Here is an 8,929-nt window from a genome sequence, read left to right on the forward strand (position 1 = left end):
CCCGACTCTAGTATTTAGGACTATTTCAGTTTAGCTGAAAGGACATTTGCATGAACGGCCTGCCGTCTCACAGGATCTCTAGAGGAAATGTCAGTGTCTTAGAACCCCAATTTTGGGGGCACCTGGGTGGCTCAGTCAGTTAAGCATCTGCCTTCAGCTCAGGTCAGGACCCCAGGATCCTGGGATAGAGCCCTGAGCAGGCTCCCTGACTTGAAGCTTCCAGAGCATCTCCCTGACTCTCTGCCCCTCCTCCTGCCCCCCCACCTCTTTCTGTTAAATAAATAAGTAAGTAAGTAAGTAAAATCTTACAAACAAAACAAAACAAAACAAAAAAACCCATCCAATTTTGGCTTAAAACATTGAGTCTCTTTGCCTGGAGACAGAAGTGGCTGTTAGACTGGGGAAACAGTGGGCTCCAGCCAGAAGGACCCGGTTTTGAATTAATAGAGGGTGTAGGATTAGGTGGGAAAGGAAGGCTGGTGTATCTGGAGACTTTTTGTCCAGGGACTGGAAACAATTCCTGTCCTGCTCGGTTCAACAACAGTCTTCCCTGCTGCTTTAAATCGGTGCCACAGCTCAGCCCCTTGGATGTAAAATCTTCATCTCCCTCTAGTCCCTCCCCACCTTCCATTTTTTACCCACCTGAAAACAGTTCGCTCTCCTGTGGGTTTTGTTGTTGTTGTTTTTCATCAAAGTATACCAGACACGTGTGAACATGCACAAAGCCTAAGTGTACTGGTCAACAAATTATGACACAGTGAACATACCCATGTAACAGTGAACCAAGTCAAGAATTAAATCGTTGGGGCGCCTGGAAGGCTCAGTGGGTTAAAGCCTCTGCTTCGCCTGAGGTCATGATCTCAGGGTCCTGGGATCGAACTCCGCATCAGGCTCTCTGCTCCCCAGGAAGCCTGCTTCCTCCTGTCTCTCTGCCTGCCTCTCTGCCTACTTGTGATCTCTGTCAAATTAATAAATAAAATCTTAAAAAAAAAAAAAGAATTAAATCGTTACTGGCATCCCAGAAGCCCTCCTCATTTCCCCTCCTAGCCACCACCTCACCCTCCTTACCAAAGGTGACCTCTAACACCATGCAATGGTTTTGCCTGATTTTGAGCCAGTATCATTAGGTAACATTTTGTGTCTGGTTTCTCTCATAAAATTGAGAGAAATTCTTGTGAAATTCATGCATATCACATTGTGGTAGCAGTGGTTCATCCATTTGCATTGCTTTACTGTATGGCATTAAATGAACATACTACAATTTAACTGTTATTCTCTCTCTCTATTTTGTTTTGTTTTGTTTTAAAGTAGGCTCTATGCTCATGGAGCCCAACATGGGGCTTGAACTCACAATCCTGAGTTCAAGACCTGAGCTGAGATCAACAGTCAGTTATGATCTCATAACTAACCGAGCCACCCGGGTGCCCCTATCTGTTATTCTGTTGGTGGACATTTGAGTTGTTCCCAGTTTGGGGTTATTATGAATAATGCTGCTGTAGCACTTTTGTTTGTGTCCTTTGGTATACTTACGTTCATCTTTCTGTTGGATATATACCTAGGAACAGAATTACTAGGTCATAGAGTAATCCTACGTTTAGTGTTAGTAAATGCTCCTAAATAATTTTTTGAGCTGCTCATGTTAATTATACTCCTGCCAGCAGTGTCTTAGAGTTCCAGTTACTTCACATTTTCAGCAGCATTTTGTATTATCAATCTAAAAAGGTTTAAAAATTTTAGTCATTTAAAATTAACAAGTCAGGAAATGACAGATGTTGGCGAGGATATGAAGAAAGGGGAACCCTCCTACACTGTTGGTGGGAATGCAAGCTGGTGCAGCCACTCTGGAAACCAGTATGGAGGTTCCTCAAAAAGTTGGAAATAGAGCTACTCTATGACCCAGCAATCGCACTACGGGGTATTTACCCTAAAGATACAAATGTAGTGATCTGAAGGGGCACGTGCACCCGAATGTTTATAGCAGCAATGTCCACAATAGCCGAACTATGGAAAGAACCTAGATGTCCATCAACAGATGAATGGATAAAGAAGATATGGTATCTATATATGATGGAATAGTATGCAGCCATGAAATCTTGGGGTGCCTGGGCCGCTCAGTAGGTTAAGCATCTGCCCTTGGCTTGGGTCATGATCCCAAGGGTCCTGGGACTGAGCCCCATATTGGGCTCCTTGCTCAGCGGGGATCCTGCTTCTCCCTCTCCCTCCCTCTCCCTCTGCCACTCCCTCTGCTTGTGCTCTCTCACTATCTCTGTGTGTCAAATAAATAAGTAAAATCTTCAAAAAAATGAAATCTTGCCATTGGCAATGATGTGGATGGAACTAGAGAGTTTTATGCGAAGCGAAATAAGTCCAATTTCTCTGATATGAGGAATTGGAGACGCAGGGCGGGGGTTGTTGGGGGTAGGGAGGGGAAAAAATGAAACAAGATGGGACCAGGGAGGGAGACAAATCGTAAAACACTCTTAATCTCGGGAAACAAACTGAGGGTTGCTGGGGGGTGGAGAGGGAGGGATAGGGCGTCTGGGTGATGGATATTGGGGAGGGTATGTGCTATGGTGAGTGCTGTGAATTGCGTATTGTGTAAGATTGATGATTCACAGACCTGTGAATGAATCGAAGAAAATAATACATTATATGTTAATAAGAAAATTTTAGCCATTCAGGTGGGTATATAGTGGCATCGCATTAAATTGACATTTCCCTGATAACCCATGAGGGGAAGCACCTTTTCATATCTTTTGTCATTTGGATATCTGTTCAAGTATTTTGTCTGTTTTGAGGGGTCCATTTTTGTATCTGGCTTTCCGTCTTCTTGTTTGTAGGAGTTCTTTAAATATTTCAAATATGATGGGGTGCCCGGGTGGCTCAGTGGGTTAAAGCCTCTGCCTTCGGTTCAGGTCATGATCTCAGGGTCCTGGGATCAAGCCCAGCATTGCGCTCTCTGCTCAATGGGGAGCCTGCTCCCCACACCCCTGCCCCGCCTGCCTCTCTGCCTACTTGTGATCTCTGTCAAATAAATCAATAAAATACTTAAACAAAAAATAAATATTTAAAAAAATATATAAAAAAGATGAGTTCTTTGTTGGCTTTAGATATTGGAAGTATTTCTACACGTACATAAATACAGAAGACTTTGGTTTTGGGGTTTTCTAGCCCCAGGACCCCTGGGACAAGACTGTGAGCTCTGGGTCCATTTTGATCACTAGTGTATTCTCGGTTCCTAGCCCTTAGCAGGACTCGGAAAATACACTGCATGAGTAATGAATGGGAAGCTAAGACTCGTCCAGGTAGTTTGTCCTGTGTTGTGCTGATCCCTAGGGTCAGACCTCCAGAGGGGCTGGAGGGAGCAGATTTCCTTCCAGCCCAGCCAGCTGTGACCTTGGGAAGGGGAAGACACCCAGCCCTTCCCTACTAGAAGAGCAGAAATAGCTACAATCTGTGAAGACAGAAGCACGGATGTAGGGAGCAGAGGTCACAGATGAAAAGGCAGGAACTAGCAGCAGGTAGCAAGCCAGCCAGATGCTTCAGAATGAGGGACCCAGTTGGGAGTGGATGCTCAGAGACCCCCAAGGAGACGGTGAGCATCACAGCAGACAAGAACCTTCGAAGTTCACATGGGGCTCCTACTGCCTCAAGACATGCCCACTCCTAAAGCTTGACAGCTGAGGGAGCTCACCTCCACTTAAACACACCTCCCTCTCTCCGGTGTCCTCTCCTTTCTTCCTTCAGCCATAGCAGATACCAGGTCAGCTCGGAAGTCTTTATAGGAGAGGGATTTCTCTCTTGCAACCCTCTAACACACTCACAGCGCCCCTCTCCCAGGTCCCTAGAAGACAGTGAGGTTAGTGGTGCCTTCAGAATTTTCTAGATGGGATGACTATGAGGTAGAAGACTGGTGGGAGAGAAGCTACATGGCATGTCATGAAATGGTGTTTGTATCACACCCACAGTATTTTCCCTCAGAATATGAGATTTTTGGTGGGGTTGAAGGACTTGGGGGGAGGCGGAGGTGTTGCTCACTGATAGGGGCCTGTGAAGGAGCCTGTGAAGGAAGCATCTCTGTGGGGCAGGCTGCTTCAGTCTTGCATGGCATTTTTCCTAATATGGGGTTCAACCAGCCTCAATCCTGAGGTCCTCCATGTCTTGTGGCCTTCCTTTAGGGACAGCTGGTCTACCAATGGCTTCTCCATTGATTACCCGGATACTCATCCTGAAACATAAAATTCGAGAGCCCTGTTCATCCTGGATCCCCTAACGAGTGTGGCATAGTCACAAGACTAGCCCTGACATGGCTGGAAACTTTTCTGTCTTTTGTTCCTGCTCGGGAAGGGATGCCCCCTCCCATTTTTCCCCTTGCCATAATCCCTCCCCTGCTATCTCCCTCCCAGAGGTCAACTTCTTTCCTGCTGCCCAGAGCTGAGGTGATATCCCCTTCCGGCTTCATTCAGTTCTAGGAGGATGTAGTGATGGGGGTGGGATAGGGAAGTGTGGCCATCTGTGCTCAGGGCTGGTTGCTCTCACCATTGCCTTTGCTTCCCTATAACTGAGCTCCCCTTTCCCAAAGTCCCCTGGATACTCTCTCTGGATTCCTGTGGACAAGAAGGTTCCAAGTATTTCCGAGCTGCAGTTCTGAAATCACTGGCTATTGTTGGAAAGCCCCAGCTTCAAGTCAAATTATCTGGTGAAGAGTAACTATCCATGCTCGGCCACATATTAGGCCCATGACCTTGGGCCTTTTATGAGACCTTTGGGCTCTTTTATGTCTCTCAGCCATATCTGTAAAATGGAGACACTACTCCTTTTTGCAGAGATGCTGCGACGGTTGGTGATAATAGAGCCTTGGGAACACTTCCTGCACATGGTAGGAAAATTTTGATTCCACCAAAGAGGAAGAGGACGAGGCATCAAGGGGCAGGACGAGGCATATGGAAGGGGCAGGTCGGGTTCTCTCTGGGATGCACATCAAAGTGTAGGCTTTGAAGACTGTGTGGGTACTCCTAACTGGGAAGGGTTAGAGATGGACAGTCTTCAGCATGCCCATGGGGAGCTAGCAACCAGAGATGGGTCATCTTTTTCTTTCTAGAGCCACAAGGCAGGAGGATCCTAATTTACAAATCAGATGATCATTTTGATCTGCCCTCCATGTTTTCTGTTCTCTCATTATCCAAAAGCCCAGGGTTTCCTCAACCGGCCTGGTCCTTGGGATCACCTGCGAGCACTTCTTTTAAAATATGGATGTCCAGGCCTCTCTTCTGGAAATTCTGTTTCCAGAATCTGCTGCCAGGCCAGGAAATCCACTCTTTTAATTGGTGCCCCAGATGATTCCCATGATCTGACCAATTTGGAGAATGGAATGGCACCCCAATCTGGTGGTTTTCTTTCTTTCTTTCTTTCTTTCTTTCTTTCTTTCTTTCTTTCTTTCTTTCTTTCTTTTTTTTTTTTAAAGATTTTATTTATTTATTTGACAGATCACAACTAGGCAGAGAGGAGGAAGAGAGAGAGAGAGAGAGAGGAGGAAGCAGGCTCTCTGCCGAGCAGATGCGGGGCTCGATCTCAGGACCGTGGAATCATGACCTGAGCCGAAGGCAGAGGCTTTAACCCACTGAGCCACCCAATCTGGTGGTTTTCAACCATGACTGCCTATTAGAACCTCCCGGGAAGCTCTAACAGAAACAGACCTTTGTTGTAGGAGGAAACACCGAACTTTGTCTGGGAAGGCTCTGGAAGTCTTCGAAGTCCTAGAGATGCTTCAGTTGAAACTTCCTGTGTGGATTTATCTATTAACTCACTTAATCCTAATAATTACACTATGAAGTGGGCTGTGGCAACACAACAGATCACAAACAGGACCATGATTCAGAGAAAGGTAGGTATATTGAAAAGTTATTTAGTTTAGTCCTTAGGGAAACGCAAATCAAAACCACAGTGTGATACCACATCACACTCACTAGGTAGGCCATTAAAAAAAAAAAAAAAGCAAATCCTAGGTTGGCGAGGATGTAGAGAGGTTGAAACCCTTGTACATTTGCTGTTGAGAATGTAAAAGGGTGCAACCACTGTAGAAACATTTCATTGTTTCCTCAACAAGTTAAGCTTAGAATGACCACGTCTCCAGCAATTCCACTCCTAAGTTGATGCCCAAAAGAATGGGGAGTAGAGAAAAGCATTCTAGTTGGAGGAAATAGTGAAATGGCAGGACAGGGAGAATGTGGCATTTTGGGGGGAACAGGTTTTTCAGTATGTAGCTAGATGCGTGTTGGGGTGCAGAGGGAAAAGACAGTGTGGTTTGTGATGTTATCAGTTGCACAGCTTGAGACTTATTTTACATGGACCTTTTGTTGGACATACTGGTTTTGTTTTCCCAAGTAGATTGCAAGGTCTTTGAGCATAGATACTTGATATTCTTAAATGTATACTAATTTTTAATGCCTTATATTTTAAAATTTCTGTGCTGTTGGCTGACACATTCTATTTTGTTTTAAAGACTTTTTTTTTTTTTTTTTTTAGGAGTAGCTTTGGATTTACAATAGCAAAGGCACAGATACTTCCCATATACCTCCTGCCCCATAAACACATAGCCCCCGTCATCAATCTCACTCACCAGAGTGGTACATTTCCTACGAAGGATGAGCCAACATTGACATATCGTAATCTCCCAAAGTCTTTTGTTTACCTTAAGAGTCCCTCTTGGTGCTGTACATTCTATGGGTTTGGACAAAGGTATAATGGTACGTTCATCATTAGAGTGTCATATACAGTATTTTCAAGGCCTTAACAATCCTCTCTGCTCTGCCTATTCATAACACCCCCTCCCCATGACCACCGATCGGATTATTTTCCTGTCTCCATAGTTTTGTCTTTTCCAGAATGTCCTATAGTTGGAACCATACAGAGTGTAGCCTTTTCAGACTGGCTTCTTGCACTTAATAATACAGATTGAAGCTTCCGCCATGTCTTTTCATGGCTTGATAGCTCATTTCTGTTGAGTGCTGAATACTATTCCATCGTGTGGACGGACCCCAATTTATCCATTCACCTACTGAAGGACATCTTCTTTGCTTCCAAGTTTTGGCAATTGTGAACCAGGTCTTTGTGTAGATAAACGTCTTCCGCTCTTTTGGTTAAATAAATACCAGGGAGTATGATTGGTGGATCTGACGGTGAGGGTTTTGTGAGAAACCGCCAAACTGCTTTCCAAAGCTGCTGACTGTATTCTCCCCAACAATGAAAGAGTGTTTCTGTTGCTCCATATCCTCACCAGCATTTGGTGACGTCAGTGTTCTGGATTCTGGCCATGCTAATAGGTGTGTGGTGGTAGTCTCATTGTTTTAATTAGCGTTTTCCTGATGATGTGTAATGTGGAGCATCTTTTCATGTGCTTTACTTGCCATCTCCTTTGATGAGGTGTCTGTGAAGGTCTTTTTATTTCTTAATTTTTAAAGATGTATTTATTTGACAGAGAGAGAGAGAGAGAGAGAGAGAGCACAAGCAGGAGGAGCAGCAGGCAGAGGGAGAGGGAGAAGCAGGCTCCCCACTGAGCAGGGAGCCCGATGTGGGGCTTGATCCCAGGACCATGATCTGAGCCGAAGGCAGACACTTAATGGACTGAGCCACCCGGGCACCCCAGGTCTTTTGTTTTAAACATTTTTAATTTGAGGGGCACCTGGGTGGCTCAGTGGGTTAAAGCCTCTGCCTTTGGCTCAGGTCATGATCGAGCCCCACATCAGGCTCTCTGCTTGGCAGGGAGCCTGCTTCTCTCTCTCTGCTTGCCTCTCTGCCTGCTTATGATCTCTCTCTCTCTGTGTCAAATAAATAAAATCTTTAAAAAAGAAAAACATTTTTAATTTGAATTCAATTAACTATTATGTATTATTGGTTTCAGAAGTAGAGGTCAGTGATTCATCAATCTTATCTAACATTTATATAACATTATCTATACATAACATTATATAACATGACATCACCTGTCCTCCTTGATGTCCACCACCCAGCTATCCCATCATCCTTTCACCTCCCTCCCTTCCAGTCTGTTAAAGTCTTTGGCCCAATTTTTATTGAGGTTGTTTGTTTTCCTGTTGTCCTAAGAGTTTTTTGGTTATGTTTTGGATAGCAGTCCCTTACCAAAAATGTCCTTTGGCATTTTAATTTAAACTTACAATAAAGTTATAATACTTATAATAAAAGTTATAAAAGTTATAAACTTATAATATAGTTAATTAAATAAACTTTAATTTAAACTTACAAATTGAGTTCTCTTTCCTCAGACCCTCAGATTGTGAGTCTCATTCACTCTCACCGTGTCAGTTTATGGTGTTAGGTTGATGACTCCCAGATACCTTTGCCTTAGTCTTTTCTTCTGAGCTCTGGGCTTGGATGTCTCAGTACTTTCAGCTCATAATATCCAAAATGCAGCTTGTCACTTCCTGGGTATCTGCTCCTTCTTCAGTGAATGAAGTCACACCTCTCATTTGCTCATGTCCGCTACCTGGGAGTACCTCTCGATGTCTTCCTCTACCCTACCTCCCTACTACCCATTGACTCAACCTTCGAAATACCTCAAAAAGAATTTTTTTTTCTTGAGGTAAAACGCACACATAAAAATGAGCCATTTCAAAGCATACAATCCACCGGCATTTGGTAAACTCACCATGTTGTGCAACCATCAGCTTTATTTAGTTCCAGGACATTTGCATCACCCCAAGAGGAAATCTTTTACCCATTAAGCTCCACCTCCCTCTCTTCCCCAGATCTACTAGCCTGCTTTCTGTCTCTGTGGATTTCCCTACTGTGGACATTTCATATAGGAAATACGGAAACCATGCTATAGGTGGCCTTCTGCGTCTGGCTTCTTTCATTCAGCATGAGGTTTACAAGGTTTCTCCATGTTGTTGTGTGTGTCAGTATTTCACTC

Source organism: Mustela nivalis (assembly GCF_964662115.1).
Source record: "Mustela nivalis genome assembly, chromosome: 16".
Lineage (NCBI taxonomy): Eukaryota > Metazoa > Chordata > Mammalia > Carnivora > Mustelidae > Mustela > Mustela nivalis.